Below are 27,371 nucleotides of genomic sequence, written 5' to 3' on the forward strand. Positions count from 1 at the left end.
ACGAACATTTCATCTTAGTTGAAAACTATTATTTTTTATATGTACTACAGCGAAAACCTCCAAATCGAATCTTCCTTAAACCGGATTGCGCCGAAAATCTCGATTGCGAGAGTCTCGATTTGATTGTGTAAGGGTATTCTAAATTTTGATGTTATCGGTTTTTAAATCATCGCAATGTTTAATTTTTATGCATGACTTCTGCATCCGCATTTTGACGGTTTTTGTAAAAATGGGTCATCCCATAAATTGCAAATGTATCCGGTTTTATCAAATAAATAAAAATTCTCAAACAAAAGTAAACTTTTCCTAGAAAATGTAAAGCACATTTCATTTTTGCAATTGAATGAAAAATTCAAACTGCTTAATTTGCTTGAGTATTTCGGTATCCTGATCTAGATTGAATTGCACATCGACATTGACGTATATTAAGCGCTTTTTTGTTCTTCCTTTGCATGCTTCAATACCAGTGTTTTACTCGGGGCATCTATGGCCGAGTGGTTAAGACGCTAGCTTTGAATCACTTGCAAATCACAGATGTGAGTTCGAGCTTCGTAGAAGAAACAGTCCAACTGGCTTACGGAAAGTCGTTTGTTTTATCCGGGTGTAATAATGCAAGGAAAAGCACCTGGGAGAAATACTAAGATCAGCTTTCATTGATAAAATTGTTTCTTTATATAAGTTAGATAGAAGAAAAATATCGAATATGTTACCATCCGTTCCTGGGCGGTGCAAACAGTGTTCTTTTTGTCATCACTGTACTTTTGTGTGCGTGCGTGCATGTGTCTGTGTTTCTATCTAAGGTGGGCCTATTTGGCAATGTGTGGCCCTGGCTGTATTTGCCGTGCATTCTGCTTGCAAAGAGTATACCTTACCTTTTCCAAGATAATAGCAGAAACACAAATAAATCTATTTCAAAAACGAATTTGCTAAATACCAAGCAGGTGATATTGTTAAACGAAGAACTTGAAATAGCGGCCTAAATCCCGTTAGGCTTTACATTTTATTGCATTTTTTTTCACACTTTTTCTTTACCGTGGTGTCGAGCTTAATTGTACGAACAGACGTATCGGCGTATGCCCAGGTGCCCCTACCACCTTAGGCTTTACATTTAGTTGCATATTTAGCAATTCAAGCATTTTCATGTTCGCCGAATTGGAATAATACGCCTAGGTGTATAGGCGTATGCCCAGGTACGCCCCTGCCTTTGTCACATCATCTGCCGGATTACAGTTAAACATTTGTGTCAATTTTGGTACACTGGCTGCTGCATTACTGCTAGCAATGAGAGAACTACTCTTTAAATGCCTTGTCAGTCTAGGTCTTTCTGAATTGTTGTCATAGTCATTCTGGATTAATGCCGAATTCACGTCATTGTCATTCATCTTAGTTACTTGACTAAAAGACATTCTGAATAAAGGTCACAATCATTCTGGATTGTGATCGCAGTCATTTTGACTTAAGGACATAGGTATTTTGAACTTGATTCAAATACATTCTTGATAAAGGCCACAGTCATTCTGGCCCATGATCGAAGTCATTTTAACTTTAGGACAAAGGTATTCTGAAATCATTAGTCACAGTTATTCTGAATAAAGGTCAGTCAATCTTACTGCAGGTCTCTTAGTCATTCTGACTTAAGATCGCAGTCTTTAGGTATTATGAATTATTGTCAGGTAGATTTAACAAAAACTAATATGCTGTAGGTAAGTTCAAAGCGTTACGGGATCATTAAAACAAATTGAATATTAAAGTACTCACTAAATGTACATGCAGTTTTGTAGAGATATAATATGTATACTAAATATAACATTGGCGTAGTTAATTTTGAAAAGAGGCAACGTGACCGTTTTGTGGCCATACTTTTCAATTTTGTCACCGTTTGAAAAAGATAATTTAATATAAATTCTAAATCATCAAGTACTAATCATGTGGAGCAAAAATGCTACAAATAAGAACTTAACTTAAGGGGATGATCATTTACTACTGAGTGGAGGTGAATATGGAAATAAATAGTCTGTCCCCAATGCAACTGAAAATAAATAATGTATCCTCAAAGTAACAGAAAATGAATAAGATTTCCCAAAAATATATAATGTGGTGTTTTTTCTGATAGAATGCATTTTTCTCTCCCTCGCTAAGCTCACACAATAATATTGATAATTAACACTATTATACACTGGCCGTGCCGTTCGATTCCAGTGTTCTAGTCTGCAGCATTGATGACTTAAGTCCAGGAATGGTTACGAAATGCACCAAAAAGCACCATTTTAAAATGGTTTTTTTTTGGCCTCGTACAGTACCCCCCTATAGCAATGACTTACACTTCCATTTCTGCCCAGCTACTCCCTTGACACTGATGTACAGTAGTAGCCCCCCTCCCCACTACATACACTTCTTTAGGAAAAAAATTAAGGTCCTAATATACACCAAAAATGCACCATTTTAAAGTGTAAAAATTTAGACCTTTGCTCTTCCTTCAACTAAGTAATTTGAGAAAAGCATGTGATACAACCATTTCGCTGCGGTTAACCCTAAATCTAATAAAGCTCATTTCAACTTTTTAGACATATGCGTGTTTGGTTACTATCAATAACACTTTTATCAGAGTATAATTATAAACGATAACAGTAAATTTCTAATGCACATTTTATTTTTAGAAACAATTAACGCAGGTAAAATAAGGAACTGCAGGCATAATTACATGGCGAATTGGTTTCTCATCAGTGTCTGAGAATTTGTAGTGAAAATTAAGGACATTTATTATCTTCGGAATTAAGGATAACATGGTGTAATAGCCATATTTCATATCTTGTAACTGGATGGTAATATTTAAATGAAATTTGGTCACTTTAAAGACATTCAAAATTAAAAACTTTTCACCGAGAGATTTTTCAAATTTTATCATTTTTTTGGGGAGATAATCGGTATTGAAGTTAACATTGATGCCTATGGGAAATATATAATTTCTTTGAATATGAGAATCTGAACTTGGATTTCGAGAAAATTTTGCGGTAGAAAGCTGCATTATAGGATTCTGATACAAATATCAAAAAGAAATATAAAATTCCCCGTAGGAAAAAGGAGAAAATCATTTTTCTTCTAGTTTTCAGGGGAGATAATTCGCGAAAAACCAAAATTATCAGGGGAGGTAATCTAAAGGAAATTTTAGAGAACTTCTGTCACTATATAACTTGTCAATATGCACCTTATTTCTATCGTTTGACATTTCTAAAGCTTACATTATCAAGTTGTATGTACGCATTTGGTGAAAATGAGGCCTATTACACCATGTTATCCTTAAGTTAAATACAAAATGTTCTCATATGCAGCTTTGGACCCAACTCTCTCCGCACCAGTAATTAGACGGGTTTGCGTAGTGTAAACTGCCGCCTACTCGAACGCCAAGATAATACTTTAAAGCAATATCACGACAAAAACGAGTGAACCTCACGTTTGGGTCTATGTTGCAGCGTGTTAACATGTCGTTGTAAAATACACTGTCGCAGTAGCTTCTGTTTCGTCTAAATCTTGCACCCTTAAAAGAAACAGAAATTAATTTGGTCATTTTGCTAGATTAAACGCAAAATGACGTATAGCATCCAAGTCTCCATAATCATTTTTAATTTGATATTGTCGCGATTTAGCATTATCTAAAATTGCAGCAGAATGCCTTTGGTTAAAATAAAGCATTTTCTAGTGCCAAAATCCAACACAATTCGTCCAGTGGGATGAAAGGGACCTGCTTTATCAGATCATATGATGTATTTAATAAAATATATCAGATTTTATGTATCAAACCCTTGAAACACTCGCACCACTGAACAAATCTTAAAATTCTGAAAAAAATAGCGTACAATAGTGTTACGGATGTCTGACTCATTTATCCGTGTTTCGCTTTTGAAATGTTCAAAATAATTAGGCACTTCGTTTTAGTAACGCACATGTGGCCTGTTTAAAATAGTATGTGTTATTAAAAGCTTAAGTAAAATGTAAAGATCACTGGTAATTTGTTAAAATACGTAAGGTTATAAATATTGGTATAATAAATACTTCTTCACTTTCAGTGTTAATCATATTTCATTGCTTCTTTCACATACTAGTAAAAATGTAAATTTACAAAACACTAACTTGAAAAGGTAAGTATATTTTACTTCATACGTACACAGGCATAGCATACATCGTGTTTGTTGCAGTCTGGTCTGAAAGTCCGTTTGTAGAAGTAATTTAAACCTAAAGGGATGCTGCATCCATTTGTCCGTCCGTAAGGGGGATAACAAGAGGCTGCCTTCTCCACTACCAGGATCGACACAAGTACTAACACCGTAAGTGAGATGGCAGACATTTCCACTCGTCTCGAGCTGAAAAACAAACATTTGTTTTTATTATCAAGATGTTTATGAGCTAGTTCTTCAACTTGTTTAAAGCTAATCAAATTTTATTTGTGTTTTTAATTCCATATACTTTTGAAATTTAACGTTCACTTCCTAAGCTTTAGCGTTTAATTTCGTATGAACAACACCGCTTAAATAATATCAAACGGAGCCCTTTCCCCGAGACACCACACGCATGCTGACGGCATTCACAGACGAACGAAAAAACCCTGACTCTAAACCATAACTTTTTTCAATATTTGAACAGAACTTACCGTATAATATACTTACTTTTTCAAGTTAGTGTTTTGTAAATTTACATTGTTACTAGTATGTGAAAGAAGCAATGAAATATGATTAACACTTCTTTCAATATTTAAGTTATAGCTAAAACTATGTTTCTGAAGGTGAAGATCAAAATTGAATCGACACGACAGTATGTTTTTTTTTCACTGTGTTTAACGATATTTTAAATAAAAACCAGGGGCCCGCTCGTTTGCTCAGTAGGGAGAGCGCAGATCTACGGATCGCGGGGTCGTGAGTTCGATTCCTGGGCGAGGCGTATGTTGTCCGTGACGATTGACAACAGACATTGTGTCTCATTCGCCCTTCTCCTCTGATTCATGTGGGGAAGTTAGCAGTTACTCGCGGAGAACAGGTTTGTACTGAACACTGTTTAGGTTAGCTGCCCGACGTAACGTTATTGATATACTGTCGATAAACAGCGTTAAACCAAAAACAGACAAAAAACCCCCAGTTTTTTTTCATCTGACGGGAAATTGCAACCGAACAAGGGCGGGTTTTTTGGCTGTTCTATTCAGATGTTGAAAAGATCGATATCCTGGCATCTAATTTGATTTTCTGATACTCGTGGAAAGCAAACCACATCTTTTTGTAGCAAGTTACCGTACAAAGGTAATGATAAGAACTGAATACTATTGTCTGTATAAACTACATTGTTTGTATAAACGCACAAAAATAGCATTTTATTCATAAAAAGATTATCTAGCCGTGTTTTCAGCGAAGTAAACTCCGTTAACGATAAAATCTTGTTTGGCAATGACTGTGACTCAATGCAGACTTGGAGCGCTGGTATAAATTACAGACTCCGGTATATACCGGATTAACTAAATTTGAACGAAAAATATCTTAATGTATATATTTTGTAACCATGGTGATACTCATCCTAACCTTTAGTCAGTATTTTCAGCATATTATACACTAAATGCTTGCGGACATGCAAAAATATGCATATTTTTGCCGTGCGCTACAATTGATAATCACTTTCGGGCATGCGCAGAAGACCGCTCCAACTTTGCAATGAGTTACATCGACGCAACTTCACCAATCTTAAACTCCTTTCACAAAATCTCGCATTTATTGTAGTGTATTATTTTGTGATAACACATGTTCTTTTTTATTTCTATAAGACTGATCATTGTGATTTTAAAAAATATAAATATTTTTATTTATTCTATTGTGTGTGATATTTTTATACATAGTACGAACAAGAAATATCTTTAAAAATGATGGTCGGCGAATTGTAATAAGGAAAGAAGTGGCTTATGAATTTTTCATCTAAGATTCATATTTCATCTAACATTTTTCAAATTGCAAAACTAAACACCGCACTTTAACAATTTAAATGGTTCTCTTTTAATTTTTCGCAAAGGTTTCGTAGGGTTGCAATTTTGTTTCATTTATCCTTAGACGAATAATTACAGCAGTAGTCTGATGAAGATTCATGAAGCGGTTCATAAGAAGAGGTCATTAAACGTGTTTATATTTTTAGCTAAACTGGTCCCTATCCTCATTTGTAGCAAAATAGTAGGAGACCTTACGATATTGCTACACATCGAGTTTGATAAAAATCCATTACATTTTAGTGGTTAATGCGAAGAAAGGCATATCTACTTTTAGCTATAGTGGTTCCTAATAGGGTCCAAATTCCTATATAGCAGCCCCTAAAAGGGGTTAAATGTCCCAGCTGAACAAAGGTGACTGCGGGCCTAATAAAGATGCTACAAATCAAGTTTGATTAGAATACATGAGAAAAAATCAATTAAAGGATTTTTTTATTTATTATTTTTATTTATTTCTAAAATAGGCCAACTGATCCCGCTTTAACAAATGCATATTCGCTATTCATGAATCTTTGGACAATGACGTCACACCTATAAAAAAGTGAAGGTCAAGCAAAACATACAATTGTACTTATTTCAATATTTCTGTTTCATAAGCAAAGTTTGACCGTAGTCATATCACATAGATAAACTGTATGCAGCGTACCTTCTTTTCAGTGTAATGATATTCAGTCATTATATAGCATATATATAATAAAACAGATTTCAACTGAGTTCAATATTTGCATACCATACTAAAGAAAAATATTCATATATAATAAATCAGTTAAATAATTTATAACAAATATATCAAAGCAAACAAGTACTCATTTTAATATGCAATCTGAATAAGTCACAAAACCAAGAAACCTTTTCATATACAGGCGACAATTGTAACAAGGAAAATCTTTTAAAAAGCACTTCTCTACATAAAAGACTCTTATCACACCCTTATTGATGTGACACGCAGACCGTATTCAGCTCCTTCTTTAATTTGATATATGTTGGTATTTGAACAGGTTTTTATCATATTTATTAAACTTACTTATCATTTTGAGATATATCAATATTCTTGCTAAATATACTGAGCCAAAGTGAGCTTTAAAACTGTGAACATCGTCGTTTAGGATAAACGCTTTGTCTACATTTCACTCAGCGTAGCACAATCAACAGAGTGAAAGAAATTGACACTCTCGTCCAATCAGGCAGAGTGTTGCATAAATCTTCCATTTTGATAAATTATCTATAATGCGTTATCAAGTAGTTTGATTTGCAAACTGAAGTCACGTGGCATAGGTAACGAAAACGAGTTTAGACGGCGTCGCCGAAAAATTGTAAGATGACCTCCGTTTCTGTCGTTTTCAATAGAGACACGGTGGATTAAAATGACGGTGCATACAGGACTTTTTCGAAAATAAAGTTGAAAATATGTGCCACGTTATCAAGATCAAGGACGAAAACTTGACAAATAATGTAATAAAGACTATAGTTAAGTTTTCTTTAACTGGTGTCTTTCGTCACTGGAATGGTTTACATTCAGTTTAATTCGACATTTACTTATTTTTAAATTTTCATCTAATTTGCATACAATATTCCTAACAAAATTACTATGGAGACCGCTGAAGAAAAAGCTCACATAGCCAAAACTACTATTCGCAGTAATAAAGTGAGCTAGTTAATTTGTAACTTTATGTGTAGACAATAAAATTTATATTTAATCTATGTATTGGTTTCGTGCTGCTTTGTTTAAAAGTCTACGCCGATGATTTTTTCTGTCATTAAACTGTGTCTTTTTATCAGAAAAGTGCACAACAAAATCTCTCTTTATAGCACACTCCCGTATGTAAGGATCTGTGACGTCACTGATAAGGTCTGCTATCTAAAAATAGCACAGGACTCAATTTGCGGACAAACAGTCAGTGCATTCATGATACAATAGCATAAGTAAACCATAGATTTTGCATTAATTTCGTTATTTTTGTTCAGGTTTCTAGCCTGCACTTCGCAAACAAATGTAACTAGCCGAAAAACTCCCGATTTATATCCATGTTAGAAATAACATATCGCTTTTTCATCAATATATATATGGATGAATGGATGATGTTATAATAATATTCTGTTCATTTTGTGACACATCCAGTTTTAAAAAAGAATATTTAGAAGAAAAAAAGAATAACTCGGGAAAATGTATTAAAACCCAATAGAAAGCGTTAATTAAAACAAAAATGTATTCACAGAACAGAAAAAATTCTACATTATTCTTCTTAGTTACCGTCATATATTAGCATTATAGTTTTGAAAAGAATTCTTCTGTAAGTTCTTATAAATTTAATAGATCCACCTGTAAATGTAAAAGGAAATCTTATGATCGCATAATTTAGATTTATTGAGATTTCGAAATATGATGAACAACATGTATATTTTAAAGTAAACTGTCATATAGGCCTACATTGTTATTTTCGGCCAGATATTCATTTATTCATTGAAACAATTAACACCTCTGTGATATACATATGTTGTGTTTTATTATGACATGTAGAAACCTGACTTTTAGTAGTTATATTTAGATGTTATCTGATGAAACATGTTGCTAATCTAATGCAACACCATTATTTCTACCAAACCATGCAAATATATGTATTTTAATAAGGAAATATTTAACGGACACCGACCACAGCTGACATCGGGGATCATCATCAGGTTTGCGTCTTGTGTTGTGTGAATAAATTGTTCAAAATGAAATACATGTACTTATTGAAGTTATGATTTTAAATGTGCTGATACGTTCTTTGAACGTCATGAATCAAAATGATTTAGCATTAAAATTTTTGACAAAAGTGCTCTTCGGTGTGTCGCATTCGAAAATAAAATATTGTAATTTGTTATTAAGACTGTAGACCGTTCTTCTGATGCAAGATTTTAATAGTATTATTGCAGAATATGGGGTAAAGTGCATGCAGCACACTTTTACACAATGCTCTTTATTTGCTTAGTCGACCCGTTTTGAATCGTCCTGTTAAAATGATATGTCTGTATATTTTGTATATTCCTTTCATTTCTAAACTATTTCTTTAATTAGTTATTGTTTCATCTCTTTTAGTTATTCTGTTAACAGGTGCAACAATTTTATACAGGTGGCATGTTACTTTTTCTAATTCACTTCGAAGTTTACTGAGATAGTTGATGATTCGTCATATATAGAAAACGCTCCCTTGTCCGCAATTCGCGCATTGCATTATGGTATAACTGTTGTATGTTCTATTTATAGAACACGGGAGTGTGCTACTAGATACATCATGATAATATATGACCTATTTCAAAGTATCATTATTGATATCTCAAGTCAGTATTAGAAGAGATATGCTAAAATCTTTGTCTAATTATAATAAGCATTTTAAAATGAAATTAAAAAGGAGCGTTTGAATTTATCAAAACACACTTTGATAACTAACAATTTTATTATTTGGTCACACTATTGTACGCACCTGTTTAAAGTGAACACAGAGTTATTTTCACATTAAATTATTTCGACTTCAATACTACAAAAGCTCAACTTACGTTTAATAGAAGACGTATCCTTTTGTTTAGTTTACACAACACTGGTTTACTGACATACACAGAGAGACTGAGATATATCTGTACATATAAATTATCCCATAAGATGTGGCTATTTGTTGGCCTTTTTTTCGCTTTAAAAACACTAGAACACCACGTCACAGCCAATAAGAGAAAGTTAAACATTGCATTCTGGTTAAAGACAATGATTGTTTTCATGGAATACCGTGAAAATCCCCAAACCGGATCTTCCTGAAACCGGAATTCGCCGAAAATCGGATAATTCTGTCGAATTTTCTCCTATTTTTATAAGACAGCTATTTCCCTTAAACCGGATACTCCAGATTTCGGACGAAAAGTGGCATAAATTATGTCATTTTCAATGTATTGTCATCTCGAAAAACCGAACCTAATTTCCATGGCATCGAGTCAAAATAATTTCAGAGACAGGGTATTGCAAGCGTTTTTCTACCAAATGAGATAAGCACCTTTCATATCTAAATATGCCAAATAATACATAAATGAAGCCCCCATTTTGGCATCGGAAAGTCACAAAATTTATGATTTTGGAGATGAAAATATAAAATATCATTTATCTTTACTGTGACAGTATTATTTTAACAAACTTGCACAAATTCGCACAGTTTTATTTCCAGTATTTATAAGTTGTTCCAGCTTAAATACATTAGGATTCCTGAAGAAGTATGATTTTTTTCCGTTCATTTGAAAACAGGTTACGCTCGAAAAGATAATGAAACTCATCAGGTAACCTGTGGTTTCTCGTTCGAAATTTTATGATAGAATGCAAATGAGAATTTGGGAGATCGGATAAATTATTTTTCTAGGCAAAATGAAGTTTTGAATAACCTATAGAAAGTGTTAATGGTAGCCTTTATATCCCTGCACTGACTGTGACTTAATTTAGCAGGATTTCCAAGTCCCGGCAAGTTGGTGTAACGCCGTTCATGACTTGAGATGTATTTAATATCTTCGAGTAGGGCCGTACATATCTTTATAATCGGAAGCGCCTGCAAACCAGCTGCTTATTTCGTCTGTTGCTCCGTAGTTATATGCTACCATTAGTCCGTTTATCAGAACAGCCTTCAGCTTAGATGGTATTTAATCTATTGCGTTCTGGCGTGATCCTTCAATGTCAACCAAGTCCGAATTGAACCTTTTCGAACGTTTAATTGTTAGAGGGGACATTGACCAGAAATGGTCGGTCATTGACCAATATCTTCGCAGATAAGCATAGTTTAGGTTACTGTAATGGCAAGACCGGAAAAACATTATTAAATATAAGACCACCTGCTATATCTGGTAGCGCTTTTATCTCCTTTAATAGCATATTAATAATCTATTCTTTGCCTGGATATTCTATCATAATTTTGCGTCGACATTTTTGTCGCGATTCATCCCTGTCTAAATGTCCAATGCAAAATATTACTTTGCTGATTTTATTATAACTACAACATGTAAAAGCAATAATTGCACGATACCTTCGCGTCCAGTCTTTACTTGCACATGTAGTTCCTATAAACTTATGCAATAGTGATAAACAATTCGCCTTACTTTCTCATCAGCTGTGAATGGTGAAATCTGCATTTTGCCAGTTTCTTCGTTGCCAGCTTATAACATGGGCTTCGGCCTTTTTGCGTTGCCTGAAAGTTGATTTGCAATTTAGATAGTGAATTTTCTTCCATTCGTATTCATTTTAATTGTTTTAAACATGCTATATACCATAATATCAAAGAAATATAGTGGCGACCATTTCCCATTTAGCTCATTGTGTTTGTTGAATGCTAACAAGAATAGTTTTTGAATATTTGTACTGACGTCATAGATATAGTGAACCTCATAAAATCACTGTAATCACAATTTATATGTTAAGAAACTTTAAAGGGTTGTTGCAAATGTTATTACCTTCCATGAATAGACTCAATCAAACCGAGTCTGTTATTATGTTGTTTGGTTTAAAAGGAGCTTTTCAGAGATTTTATTATTAAGTAATATTAAATAATAGTTAAAAGAAATGGTCTTTAATTTCCGAGTAATATTAATCCACACTGTGTAAGATATGTGGAAAAAAAAGCTGTCTAATACGTTTGTAATGCAAGCATTTTGAAAACTGGAAGGCAATTAGCTATCTTTCACAGATATATACAACTGAGTTTTGTAAAACGTTTGGCTACTGTTTGCTACAGCAGGGAGTCTGTCTTATCAAACACAGTTTTAGATCTGTCGATAAGATTAATGATGCATTTTACCTGAGAGTGTCTGTAAATTCTGAATTGTCAGTCTACTGCAGAACCAGCAAACTTTGAAATATTTACATGTTAACTTATATATGAAACAAGGATATTACTGTGGACTTTCTATTTGGTAAATTTAGTGTTTCATATATTTTAGTCGGTTATAACTTATATATATATAATGAGTCGTGCCTAGTGTTCAGCAAACCTTACAACGACCGTTTTACAAATTCAAAATATACAGATGCGCATAAGCTGACATCATCAACATATATTCTATTTTATCCCTTTGACCATAGTCGTCAAAAAGGCCTGTTACCTTGGATAAATCATTAAGTACGATTACCTCCTATTTATAAAACGTTCTACTTGTTATTGTCGGTTGTTCAAAGACTGATCTGGGTGAATTATTAAGCTAAGGTTTCCTCCAATAATTTTTCACAGATTCATCTTACGTCATATCCAGACTTGACTTAATCTCTGACCGTATTTATGAAAAAATGCTGAATGGAATACAGTTTGATTTTCTCACTCAGTAAATATCTATTTTGTAGGAAACATTTTGTCTCTTTTGTAATACGGTTACAAGCTATTAGGACGGTAAAGCTGCAGTAACCAGTGATATTGCCTATATCACCTACAAATTATATACAAACACTGCACGGCTATTCTTAGAAATATTCCAGAAAAACAAACATTTTTGAATAAGGGCACTGTTTATAGCAAAAAATAGCCGGTGCCGACCCAGATATTTTTTTTTCCTGAAATCCGACCTCACTTGTGAATTCCGATTAATTACCGCGTAGAGTCAAACGTAAATAGTTCCGCATTCCGAGTTGTAAATTTCATATCGCGCATGAGAAGTTATTTTTATAAACATCGTTGTCGTATTACTTAAGAAATAACAAGGAAATTCATTGATGCAAGCATCAAAGACGCCGCCAAATGTTATGTCTGAAGTACATTTATTGCAATATAAGAAATCACCTAATTATTAGTTTGGTTAGTCTGACTGGTTACAAATTATCAACATTAGCACATAATACAATACATGTTATAAACTGTTAAAAGCATGAAAAATAATCATGATAGAAAAGTATTACCATGCAATACAAATCCTCTACCTGCAATGGCATTGACATTGCGAGTAGGTGGTCCCTTTACATATAAAATTAAAGTAATTATTTCACCAACTAAGGCCAGCACCACAAACAAACTATCTATAAAAGTAAAAACAAATGAAAAAAGAAACAAGTAACAAGACATAATACAACCAGAGCAACTGACTAGCCAGATAAAATTAATGAAAATATATATTCAACAAGGAAATCTATTTGAAAGTCACTGATGCTTTGATAAGTTATGGTCCCATGGCTTTTGATATTTCGATCAAACCACATTTTAAAGAAATATTAACTTGTCACTGACAAATTCAGCCAAATGATGGCCCTTTATTGCACACCTTAGTTGACAGTGAATATCTGTAAACAATAAGTATATGACCAGGAAGGTCTAATACGTACCAGTTGTTCCAGATATGACACATAAGCAAAGAAAGTCAAAGGTTAGAATCAAGATGAGTTTGTAAAATATTTAGAAATATTCTGACCAGTTGTACATGCTTCAAAGTTAAGGTAACTAAAACAATTATATAAATATACAACTGTGAAAGGAATCTGCAAAAATGTGCGCATTCTGACATTACATCAGCTGTACCTATCAACAAAGAAAATAAGACAGCAGGTTAAAAATAAGTTAACTGTGGTACTTCCTACGTTCATTTCAATATATATTTGCTTATTGATTCCTTTATTTAATTTGTTAATACGTTTTTTTCTAGGAATTTTATGCAGGCAAAGAGTAACTTTCCGTATTTTTATTTTTTGATATCTTCTTCGAAGTTTACTGAAAGGTTATTGTAAAATGCATGAACGCTCCCTTGTCCGCAAATTACGCATTGCAGTATGGTATATCTGCGGTGTGTTCTATTTATAGAAAATTAGATAGGTAAGTAGGTCATGCTAAGGTCAGAAATAGAAAAACTCCCTTATCAATAAATCGGATCAACATTTTGACGAAATTGTAAATAAAAAAATATTTTCTGCTGTACAAATAAGGAGAGGAAAGACAGATAACATTGGTTTATATCACATAATAAGTTGCATTACATACGTTTTCTTTTTGCCATTTTTTTTGTTTATTCACTAAAATCTATCTTGCAATATCGAGGGTCCTTTTACAAACTATTCACTGTGTTCAGCTGATCATTCCGAAACTATTCATTACCACCTTTACAGGGTCCAAAATAAAAGTGTATCCCATATACTCGACACCGCCTCCTGGCGGCGTCGAATAAGTTCCCAAGTGTTATTGTTTCGCATAAGAACGAAAAAACTCGGGTAATTCTACGATATATCACACTTGGGAACTTGTTATTTCGATTCTAACACGACATACTTGTATCAACAGTGTTAGAAAAAATGGTAACTACTTTTTACGACCGTGCTACGCACCTGGATCGGATGACGTCATTGCACGCGCGTAGTTTATTGCAGAATAACCCGAGATAGATTTTGCTCTACATGTATGTAGGTTATTTGCTAGTCCTGTTCGAATAATTATTTATTATGATTAATGCTTTATTATTCAGTCTAAAGAACAAGTTAGTATTATACATAGATGTGAATGAGTATCATGAAACATAAATATTTCTGGATACAAAAAATCTATATACAGTCAAACCTGTAAATAAAGACCACCCTTTGGGAGAGCCAAAATGTGATCTTTATTGGGAGGTGGTCTTTATTTACAGGTTAAAATACACTGTAAATGTTAAAGTGGGAAACAAAACATGTGGTCTTTAGAGCCAGTTGATCTCTGTTCAGAGGTGTTCATTAACACAGGTTTGACAGTACTTTTCAGTCTTACTAATTTAAAATTAACGGAAGCAAAAAATATTCCGTATGCTCATTTAACAATCAATCTTTTCCGCCAAGTTTACAAAATATGCAAAAATCGTATGTCCAGTAAAACGTTAAAGTGAAAACAACCTAGAAATTATATGATATGCAAATTGAATACAAAATGTCTTTAAGAACAATGTACAAGATGAAAAAACAAGTCGTTGATTTAATCTATGTTTGCAAGGTGCTGAAATACTGTGTTTTATCAGTGAAATATAATCCAAACCAAAAAAAACTGTATGCTATGAAACCGAAGTATATCTAACCCTTAGCCTGCTGGCGGCAGATGATTCTGCCTTTGCGACCAGTGCAGACTAAGATCAGCCTGCACATCCGTGCAGTCTGATCATGGTCTGCACTGTTCGCTATTCAGTCAGTAAATTTCAGTGAAAACCCCTTTGAGTAATAAATGGTACTGTCCAAATTGAAAGATGGACTAGTCCATTATAGAAATATAGCAGGTTAAGGGTTAAGTTCACGTATGTAGTTAATCACCTGAAACATGCTTTTATTTCTACAATTACAGATAATTCTGAATTCTAATTCTGAAAAGTTGCATTACCAAAAATATACACAACTTTAAAACTTCTACTTCAATGCTTCGAAATGTATTTTCGACGTCGACCAATAACAAGGGGAATCTTTGTACTTATTGTATTCGATATGTCAGATGTTTTCTAAGAATTATGAGTAAGAACAGGAAGTATAAAGTAATACATTGTCAGTCTTCATTACATATGTCACTCCTATACACATTTAGAACAAAAATAAACGGATAAAGCTTTACAGAGTTTCAAATAACTCCATTATATCTCTATGCTTGTTGTTTTCATAGTTTTATGGTAGATGCCAAGCTCGTATTTTACTGTTTCTATAGTTCGTTTTGTTTGTAATATTCATAATGTAACACAATGTATATGAATGCATTAGTCTATTATAAATTATCATAATCGAGATTATATTTGTTTTGTCAGATGTGCTTCGTTATACACTGAATGCATTATCCATATGACAAGATAATATGTACTTTAAGTGATGTTTGGTTGTGGTAATTCAATGATTTATAATTTACAGCTACAGTGCATATAGTATTCCCTTTTTCATATGCATTTGAAGCTTTTCACAACCTGTATGATAAATGCGTTCAGTGTATAACGAAGCACATCTGACAAAACAAATATAACCTCGATTATGATAATTTATAATATACTAATGCATTCATTTTAATACGATTTATGCTTTTATCGTTTGTTTAATATTTCTGCAAATCTAACTTTATTTTTTTGTTTAAGAACAACGCCTTCAATATCTCACTATATTTTGAATAATGCTTTGGTGGAATGCTTTATATTTCTTTTTCTGTTTCAATGGTATCGTAAATGGCTACGTAACAAGTACACAAAATCGTTACCAATATGCTTTGTGAATGTTTGGCAATCGCAAAGATAAAACACGAGATTATCGATACGAAAGCCGTGTGATTTGTTTTCATCTGACAGTTTACATCTGTCTATGTCGAAAAGCTGAGGTTAGAACATTAAAGCCCCTTACATGCAGGTGATAAGTTATGATAGCTTATCTTTCATTATGTAATGATGAAACACAAACTTATAGAACACTAATTCTTTTTCTTTTCGGAATATAAATATCTCGTCGTAATTAGCTGCTTGTTGAACTAAATACATTGCATCGTACTCAGTATGAAATATTAACAGTATGTTATCTACTTCATTACACTTTGTTTAGGTCTCAGTGTTGTTATAGTATGTGGTCCTTTGAAATCCTAACCTCTCACGAACAGATGCAGTCAAGTAGAGCTGATTGTTATTTATCGTGATTGCATTCTATGCTACCAGAGATCTGGGTTTAACGCCGTTTTTCAACTACAGTATTTATCTTGCTTTTGAGTTTGTTTATACATAGTAATAATTTGAAGGGATTTAAAAAATACTGGAAACGTCAGTTGCCCTGGTATCACAAACCTATGAAAATACAACAGAATAAAATAATGTACGATAGTTTTCAATTTCGTTAAAAGGTACTATCTATGTTAATTTCTTTTTGGCTACATAAAGCAATAATCGTGCCTATTTCTTTATACGTGCAGCAAATTGAACATTCCTAGTACACATTTTCTAAAGATTTTGCTACCTTTCGAAAATGGTTTTCCAAAGCGAAAATTTATTTATTTGTTATCATTTTCATTTATTCGAGCAAATACGTCATATAAGTATAGCAGTACTGTTCTCCTCATCTAACTTAAACATGAAAAGCAATGTTAGCAAATATCATTCTTCCACTTAAAAATGCAGTTTGAAAAAAGAAATAGTGTTCCTTGAATATGCCGGTGTCAAAGCTTTTGAATTTCAAGGTTTTGTGATTCGTTTCCATTGTAACAAACAGTTCATGAAATCACTGTTTTCGCCTAAAATAGTGATACTTTCAGCATATTCTTGAACATTGCTATCTTCTCAGTAGATCAGTCATGAACAACTATTTTCTTACATGTACATTCCGCTGGACATTTTAATACAAATATCTAAAATTTGCAAAATGATCGCTATTCAAATGGGAGATTCTTGAAAAATATTTCTGAAGGAAGGAGTGCTCAAAACCTCGTACTTTCGGGATAAAAAGCGTTAAAGTTTCCTGACATGTAAGGAAATGACGTCACATTAAAGCAGCAATTATTCAAAGCGTCCCTGTTGAAGTGTATTCATTATTTCAGCATTATTTAACTATTTAGTATGAATTGGCGACATATTAATGTAATTGTGAAGAAAAATGAATATATAAAATACATGATATTTTGTGGTGTATGTTGTCATAAATTCTCAAATTCGCTTCCGGTTAGACATGCGCACATTCATAATTTATGCTATTTTCTTCAGTCATTTCTTACGTTTCTAAAGTTAAACATGTTTTATTAGTAGAGTTGAAGTATTTGACTCAGACGTAGGCGGAAATCACATCAAACTGGAGGAGCAAACTCTTCAACTGAAGTTCAAAATGTTATTCAAGATGTTTTAGGAATACGATTCCCTTACCTAAAATAATCTATTAGAGATATTCTGCTGATTTTAATGAATTTTGACATGTTACTTCAGAGCCAAGAAAACTCTTTCTATCATTGAGTTCACAAAAAATAAAATGTGTATGAATATGTATCCATACTTCAGTCATGTACAGTGAGATGAACCTTTTACTAATGTATATTAGAAACTTTTTGAATGTGAGATCTGACTGGAAATTGATAAAATACTTAAACTTGGGAAAATATTGTTCATGGTATTGTTATTCATAGGCATCAATTAAGCCATTGTTTTTATACACTTTTTTTTTTATCGAAAATGCTAAATGGATAAAACACCAGTAGGTATGAAATGCAGACCAGTTGCCAAAATATTTGTTTACGTTAAAATACATATAGATGATGAATTACACACTAATGCGTATTTCCCTTAATGATGCGATTGATGGCAGATTTGTTGTATTTATACTCAAAGGAGATCAATTTTGCCTTGAACAATAAACCCTAGCGATTGCTATTGCGTTAAAATGCAAAAAAACCGCGTTGATGTAACAAAACAGATATAATAGATGAACGATGTTTTTTACAGATAGTTTTCTAGGATTTGGTAGCAAAAATGATAACGTATACTAATACTATATTTTGTACATATTTTATCATGTGAAAAGACGAACCGTTTAATTTATAGGGACTATGTAGGTATGAGAAAGGTTTTGATGGCCATAGGAATCTAAAGTACGAGTAGAATTTTGAAAAAAAATCTCGCTATAGTACTTTAATTCATTATGTAGGCACAATAATAAGTACACTTTGCGGGAAAGGCTGCCCTATTGTGTAATTTAAAACATATTTTATTGCAAACGGATACATACATGTTAAAAATAATAATTATAAGATATGCATTATTTTAATATAATTAAATGAAATTTTAAAATGCATGTGAAATAACAGCGACATTGAAATCCGAAGGAAAAGGGCTGAGCCAGGACTTTCCATGATAAGTAACGGCCCACCTCCAAGAGCCGGTTAAGGTACAAATATAACAGATGCATTGATAAACAAATACAAACGTATATAATTGTACAAGGGAGAATGCTAAAATATTTATATTTATGTATTGTTTTACTACAAAGAAAGATACAAAATTAGAAAAGAAATAAGACATAATGATGATTCTTGTTAGGTGTTCTTGCAGTAATTAAGATGCATAATAACTGGCACAATTTATGAAATACATGTACAACTGAACTGCAGACGAAAGCAGTCTTAGCATCTTTACTGGAGAAATATTCCAGAAATACAAGCATTCCTGCATTAGGTTTAACTCATGAAATGTGCAATAAATGTATAATAATTTGATAAAACAACGCCACAATTGTCTGTTTTATACAAGTTTTATATCTATATATCATAAACACTTCTTAATCCATTTTTCCTAAAACTGTTCCATTGTTTTCTGATTTAAGCTTAGTCATAAAAACTACAATAAATAAAACAGCAATATGTTTGAGACAAAATCAATGTTTATGTGCATTCATTTAGTAAAACAATAAAAAATAGTCATTGTCCGGGTCTTTTTGAGCAAAACTGTACTACCTATGTAGGATTGTTTATCATGTAGGACCTAATTCCAACTGTCTTGTTATAATATACATACAACTCTTTCCAACTTTATTTTTCATCGTTTCAAGCATGAAATGCAAGGCGGCGGAGGTGTGTGGGAGGGAGGGGGGTGCGGACGAGGTGGCAACTGTGTTGTACTAAATACATTTTGCATTATTAATAAGTCTCTTGGCACGTAAAGAATTAAAATTAAGTTACAGATGACAAAAATGCAAAGCTAAACTGAAAAATAAGAGTCGGCAAAAAGACTAATTTCTTATGAAATACTGTAATGTCGAGTCAGTTTTTTCCAGGAAGCGGACTCGAGAGTGGTTCAGATAAGCTTAAAGCTTTCATAACAATCGAGCTAAAATAAAATTAGTATAAACTAAGAATCTTTTAAAATATACACCGAATTTATACATACAAAATATGAATTGATTAAGTCAACAAACAATTCAAAACATGTGTACCCTTCCTTCATTCACGTCTACAATCTCAGCATATTACATGACGAAATGTCATTTATCCGTAAAACGTAACGAAAAATAAAACATTGACCTGGCATGCAAAAACGACAATCATCTTTGAAATTAATGGCAACGCATGAGTATATGGCTGTAAATACGGCAAAATTACAGCCTTTCTAAAAATATGCTAAAATGTTGACAAGTGAATAAAAATTCAAATTATGTCATAGAATCAGCTTTGAGTATGTGGCTATTTTAAATCATGGACTGACATCTAAAAAAAGCTTAAGGGCATTTACTTTGTTTTATTTCAACATTTTTAGGACTGTGAGAAGTTTTATTAAAAGAACTTTGTCCGCTACCATGTCATTAAAATCGTGATTTTCCCGAAAAGTCTCATTCGAAACTTTTTCGAGGCAAAAATCACACTTTCTCAAATTCTGAAAATGTAAGCAGCGTTTAATCAAATTTTAAATGTTATCATCTGAACATGCATAACTGTCAATATTTTACCACATTTACATGTAAAGTATAAATCGGGTTAAAAACCATATACAACGTTAAAAATTGCAATTTTAAATTAATAAAACTATGGAAAATATACTGTACATAATTTAATAAATGATATTCTCGTTATTATTGCATTTCATATAGGAATTCTTTAAAAACTACAGCCTGTAGAAGTCATGGTTTACGAGTTATACGGATATTTCATCTGTTCTTGATTTCTGCAAATCTAATTTTCCTTTTTATTTCATAAACTAATATTCCTCAAATTTAGCTTATCTTTCTTTCTCAATTTCCTTGGTACCATAAGTGATGACGTAATGTCTGAAGCATAAGATCGTTTACAAGTTCTTTTATAGATTATAAGTCGGAGTTTTTGACACTCGCCATGATTAAGCACGGAACTATCGACAGGAAACCATGAGCGATTAGATTCCATTTGACATTTAAAATTTGTTTATGTCTGAGATCTGAAGTTAGGAAACTGAAGTCCAATACCTACCGATGATATGCTATGATAGTTTATCGATCATGTTGTAAGACAAACATATGGAAAAGGAATTTATCTTTCTTCCCTCTTGAAATATTTAAAATATTTCGCAGTAAGTACCCTTTTCAGCAACTTCATACATTCGCTTACTGTTATCACCCGGCGATAAATGGTTAAACAGTTATGCGAATATTCATTCATGGAAATACGCCGTCTGAGATACTTAATAACAATATACCAAACCGAAAACAATCTTTACATGAAAGCATTGAATGGCTCTACAAAGAAACAATTTCTTGAATATTTGTATTGTAAAATGGCAAAAGTACAATTTCATGTCATTATAGGGACTTACATTTATATTGAGACCATTTTTACATATCAATAGTGACGATGACCGCAACGGCTACTGAAAATGATCTGATTGTTTAATATTAACAAGAAATGTCTTTAAAAAGACAAACGGCGTAGAGGTAATAATGTTTGGTGCATGAAAAATTCAGAATTAAACAGGATGTACGAACACATTATTCATTTGCAAATATTTAAACTAAGCAGCAAATTTAAATAATCATGAGGTATCCTTTCAGTGATAGAAGGTCAAAATAATTTGACGTCCTGGGCTGATTCTGAAATAATTTCGTGTTGGGTCAGAATCCCCCATAAGTAACCTACTAGCACAATATGTCGACCAGCGCACAATTAGATGGACTGGAAAAGGCTAAAGCAGTTGACATGAAAATAAAGCCTTAGCTTTTAAATCACTAGTAGTGACCCCCATAACTCTAATTACTTGATTAAGTTCTCAGTTAAAAAAAAAACTTGAAGCAAAAGATCAAACATTTGCAGATTGGGATACCTTCAATAAATGTTGAAATCTTTTTTATTTGGGTAAAGTAATAGGTAAATACAGTAGTCGCAACTTGACCGCGATGGTTGACCTTAGGCTGATTATTCATATCGATTATTTTATTGTAGAAATAGGGGGTGCAGTAAATCTATATCAAGATGAATGTATTATCATTATCAGTTTTAAATTTATTAATGCAAAGAACTTTACTCTCAGACTCTACAGTTACAACCAGCCACAACTCATTCATCCATAAGCGAGGTACGCAACGGGGGAAGGAGTTTATTTCGATTTCTCTAGCGGTGATAAATTACTAAAAACTTTAAATTAGAATATATCATTTTAGTTTAGGGTAACAAAACTACTAAATATGTTCCATTTAATATGTGCCTTCTGATAATCAATGTCATTTAAGACTTTATAAATGGTTTATCTTCTCAGCGCGCGCCGAAAAATATTCTAACAGACGACGGCCAGGTTATAAGAAACCATGCACGAAATATTGTGTCTGTATATTGAATGAATAGATAATAGATAAAAGGATAAGAAAAGAACTGATATGTTGCTGATCCTTGCGGTATTATGACATCTATATATAACCACAACATACATAACCACAACAATCTATCGTCTCAGAACAAATTATTCCGCGATTTTGCTTAAAAGCATCAGCACTCATCTCGGCTGTTACATTTTTAAAACCTGATTCCTGCGCAACTGCGAGGACGCGGCTATTTCTTATGGGATAACGCAACACATCGCAAAATTTGCATATTAATTGGTTGCTTGTCGTTATAGAATGGGACGGCCATTTTAAACATAATGACAACGTGTTGGAATGCGGTAGTACAGTCTGTGTACAGACTTTAAGTTTACTTTATCCCTTCATAATATTCACCCTTGTACGCACTTCCGCATTCTAGAAATCTAAGAGGTGAACGCTGCGTTGAAAGTGAGAAGGACATAGATCTATTGAAAAAGTGGGATGATTGATTTGTACAACTTTTTCATCTCTCAAAATTTTTTGAACGATAGCACTTTTTGAGCAGCAGCATTGGCATGGATCAACTGAAGACCCCGATAACCAGTCCTTGGACGCTTTTTTGTTTGTATTTTCGTTCCACGGCTTTCAGTACTTTGTCTTTTTAAAACGTACCAATGACTGACTTTCCTGAAGGTGTGAGAATTCATTATTGTATAACATTATCCATTGGGCTAAAGAACATGGAATACAAAACCTTGTTTACACTTTTAGTTCTTCTTGCAATTTCTGGTCTACGGTCACCTTTTCGATGTCACTGTCTATTGTCAACGTGACGTTGTGGGTCCTAAACGTATATTCAGGTTTCATCTGACATTGTGTGATCATCTATAGCGTTTTTATAACTACTTACTTTGTTCTAAATAGGCTTTGTGAAATGGGCCCTTGATCATTTATATAAGAGTGGTCATGTTACAGTGGCTATTGGGTACAGTTGATATCACTTGTAACAATCAGTAACTGTTTTGAGAATTGAAAATAACATTTTACATACATGATTTCATAGTTGTTGAATATTCCTAAACCTAAATCTAAATAGCTACCTAGCCTCTGTACTCTTTAAATGATATAAAGAGCTTAATTTATTGTTTTGTACCATAAAGCATACACACACACAAAGATACACACACACACACGCACACACGCACACACGTACATACCATGTCATGTCGTGAGTAGCAAAGAACATCAAGTTAAATATTTCACAGAAAGAGATCTAAGCACAAACCTTAATTCTTTTAATGTTACTACTTCCTTTCCAACCAGGAAAATTAATGAAAAGGTATTTAATCTTCATAACTGTTATCGACTGATTTAATATTTATGATTTATGATGTTGAAGCATTCCCCGTTTTTCCTGTAGTTTTCTTGCTGGTAAGTAAGTACAAGTAAGTAAGTACCCACATCAAAAACAAGCGCAAATGAGCTGGCCACACACAAATTTACGCCGATTCAGGTAAAAAAGGTCTTGTATCATTTTTATTACTGCAGCTTTCGGCCTGGAGTATACTATTCTGTGGTAGTGTTCCATGTTCTATGTATAGCTTGGTTCTTGCCTGAAAACGCGAACAGCTGGCAAAGAGGGCATGAGCTGTACCACACTTTTGTGTAAGAAAGTGAGTTTTGACCGTATTTTCATGAAATAAGGACAGATTTTACGCTCATTTAATGTCAGTGACTAGCATAATACTCAACCATTGCATTATTTTGCAGTTTTCAAGGCTATCCGACGATATTTTATTCAAAACAAACAACATTATTAAAATGAGAACATCCACACTGACAACTCCGATGGAGAACATCCACACTCTTTATTATCATGCACTATTTACAAAAATCTAAGCCAAAAACGTTTTTGCTTTAAAATCTGACAAGTACAGTAAAAGTTTCGCTGCATTCAATCTGCGCGTCATTCGTTACATTTTGTATTTTGTTTCTTTTCATGACATACATTTAATAATGTCAATTTGAAAATGTTGTTGCAATCCGTAGGGCGTTGGATCTATATAAATATTTAGTAGAGTAGAATCAACATGAATAGTATCGTGTTACTTTTTCGAGAATGATCACATCTTCCCGCTGTTATTTTCTGCATTTTAAAATTTACAAATACTTGTCATTTGATGGACTTTGCATTTTCAATAAACCATCTTATTGTTTTTGAACTCTTTTAAAGCCCCATAGGCCTACATCCGTGACGAGTTGAAAGACTAAGCGAGCATAATTGTTCCAATGACTAAAATCACAAAGAATGACTTCGCAGCATAGTACATGTTGAATAATAAGTTTTTGTTGGATTTAACGTCGCACCGACACAATTATATGTCATATGGCGACTTTCCAGCTTTGATGGTGGAGGAAGACCCCAGGTGCCCCTCCGAGCATTATTTCATCAAAAGCGGGCACCTGGGTAGAACCACCGACCTTCCGTAAGTCACCTGGATGGCTTCCTAACATGAAAAATACAGTCCCCGAGTGAGGTTCGAACCTACATGTACATCGGTGAGGGGCAAGTGATTTGAAGTTAGCGACCTTAACCACTCGGCCACGGAGGCCCCTTGAATAATAAGGAACACACTTTAATGGGACAATAAATGTAGATATAATATTAAAAAAGGAAAAGGACATCTTTTTCCACCTTTTTAGTGTTTGAAATTATTTTTGTCCAATGGCATTGCAGTATATTTCGAATTATGGGGACACTAATTTTAGTAAATCATCATTTACTTCCAGTCGTTTATTAACCCGGTAAATCACATTATTATTATTATATTATACCATATTTATATTGCGCCCTTTTCATGATAAACACGTTCAAAGGCGCTTTACATAGAGCAGACGCAGCCACACAGGGCGCGAAATTCATCCTCTACTAGTACAGACACAGAGCGATCTGACAAGAGGGACAGAGTGAGATAAAGCCCCCAGAACAGACAGAGAGAACATTTTAGATACAAACGTATTCGGCTAACTTAGCCTAGCTCTTTGCGAATAGACAATCTGGTTCTGTAACGTGCCTGTTGTATAGCACCGATACACGCAAAGCCGTCTTTCCTGGGAAGAACCAGTACAGGCCTCTAGTTAGGTGGGAGACACTCAAGAGCATCTCAGAAATTTCCAGTGCCTGGACCGGGATTCGAACCCCGGACCTCTGGATTGACAGTCAATCGTGTTACCACTAGACCATCGGCTCACATACTGTACGTGGAGCTTTAATTTGTAAACAAAAATATTTCAAACACTAAACAGGTTAGCCAATAAATGAAAAAATAAAACTTCTCATCCCATATAAATTATGTTGGCACCAATTACATGTGCGAGATAACAAAGTGTATGTAAATTCCTTTTGCCTTTTAACCACAACCCTATACTTAAATACCCTTAAAATTTTCCTAATTGAATTACTATGACTCAAGCTCTATAAAACAGTTTGAAACTATTAAGATTTACTAATGTGAAATAGGTGTCCGCGACTAGTAAATTTATTAATACAGTATTTAGTGTTTGAAAATATTTTTTGTCCAATGGCATTGCAGTACATTTCAAATCATTGGGAAATTTATTTTAATACTAGTAAATCAGCATTTGATTGAAGTGCGATATTAGTGGCTAAGCTTTAGCCGGAAAACCTGCTCCGCGGGAACACTTAGACAGTCACAGCAGAGACAGAAAACCAAAGATGTGAGGAGTGTGGAAAGGTGTATAAATACTGACGAAATTTTAAAGAGTCACATGAAATCCAACAAAAAATAAATAGAAGAATCTCTTTCCCGTATAATGCTTACGGTAGTTCTACAAGTTCGGATCCATTTTTTTTTCTTCACTGATTTGAAATTTGATTAAACCCCGATTTTTTTTCCAAATTATAGAATAAACTTGCAACTTGCGGCAAATGTAAAATGATAGTGTCATGTGCTTTTTCTGCTAAACAGAATGTTTTGACCTTAAGTAAGTTTTCGTAGTAGGTGCCTACAGGAAATCATCTTTTCAAAAATAAATTGTCCCCAATGCAGCTTTTGATGAATCTTCTCAGTCGAAAATATAAGCTACAGTCTTACATATGATTAAATCAAATGTATAAGTCCGTGTGTTTTTTATGTTTGCTTTAAGAGATCAGCGCATTTCAAGCTGATTTAAAGACACTATTTAGAACTATATAATGTTCGAACAATTTTAATGTCATGTTTTATCTTAAGAAATATAATATTGTTGTCATTTTCAGAACTTTACTCATGGGGTTTCCATTCAATAAATGAATTTCGGTTCCGTATGCCAAACCCAGGCTTTACGTAATGATAATACATTGAATGCCTTACTTCCGGATTAACAAATGTGCAGAATCACCTTCAGTGATAATGCTTTTTATGGATAAGGTTGGATTGTATTTGATATTCGAAAGAGACTTCCATTTTCTGAAATAAGGTTTAAAATATCTTTCAGTTATAATATTTAGTCAAAGTACTAACTATCCGTCATTTATGCACTTTGGGATGGATATAGTTATAAACAAAATAACAATACAATGTGTCCAGGTCGGGCTGGGCTTTGGTGTGGCTGATTTGTATCTTTGCTGGTTGGAGTCGTCTTGTGTTTGGGTTCCGCTTGACTCAGCCCATGTATAGTAATTTTATTATGCTGGACTACGTTATCTCAGATAATAGAACGAAAGTTTGCATTCTAAATTGAATCAAGTTGCACTGGATTGGATAACTTGATGCATTAGCATTTAACCATTATTTGGACAACATCTCTTCGTACTTTAATACATTTGAGATCAGACAATATGACAAATTTTCGTTCTAGAGATTTGTATATATTATGATTTTAGATATTAAGTGATTTTATGTAAATTCATTGGTAAATGTGGAATTATGTATATAACATAATTGATCTCTTATAACTATGCTAGAGTGGCGGCAATGCATATACATGTATTTTATTGTTGTTTTCTTTTAATATATTGTGCATACTTATGTCATGCCGATGAGATCTAAATAAATAAATAAATAAATAAATAAATACAATAACTATTCCAATCCACTTTTTGCTTTTAAACTTTGTGTGCAGGACTTTTATTCGAAATAATCTTGTTATCCTAAAATAATGTCTTTCCTAAGA

This window comes from Mercenaria mercenaria, unplaced genomic scaffold (genome assembly GCF_021730395.1).
Source record: "Mercenaria mercenaria strain notata unplaced genomic scaffold, MADL_Memer_1 contig_3877, whole genome shotgun sequence".
Taxonomy (NCBI): Eukaryota; Metazoa; Mollusca; class Bivalvia; order Venerida; family Veneridae; genus Mercenaria; species Mercenaria mercenaria.